Source organism: Buceros rhinoceros, unplaced genomic scaffold, assembly GCF_000710305.1.
Source record: "Buceros rhinoceros silvestris isolate BGI_N320 unplaced genomic scaffold, ASM71030v1 scaffold2357, whole genome shotgun sequence".
Taxonomy (NCBI): Eukaryota; Metazoa; Chordata; class Aves; order Bucerotiformes; family Bucerotidae; genus Buceros; species Buceros rhinoceros.
Window position 1 is genome coordinate 1 of NW_010423728.1, and position 280 is coordinate 280.

The window sequence follows — 280 nt, forward strand, 5'->3', positions numbered from 1 at the left end:
GGGGAGCAGCGTTCCCCTCCCGCGTCCTTTATATGGTTGGTTCTTCGTTAAAATAAACGAGCTGTGTAAAAAGCTAGACGTAAACCTGTGCCTGTGGAGCGTGTGCTGCATTTTGGGGGGTGGTTGGTGGATTTTTGTAAACGCTACGTGAAAGCAGGTGCAGGGTGGAGCGGCAGAGTGCGGCCCCGGTTCGCCTGAGCAGTGCTGGGTGCTGAGGAGGCCTCTCCGCAAGGGGAGGCTTGTGCTCCCGCCTTCTGGGTGGTGCTGCAGAGGCCTCTGG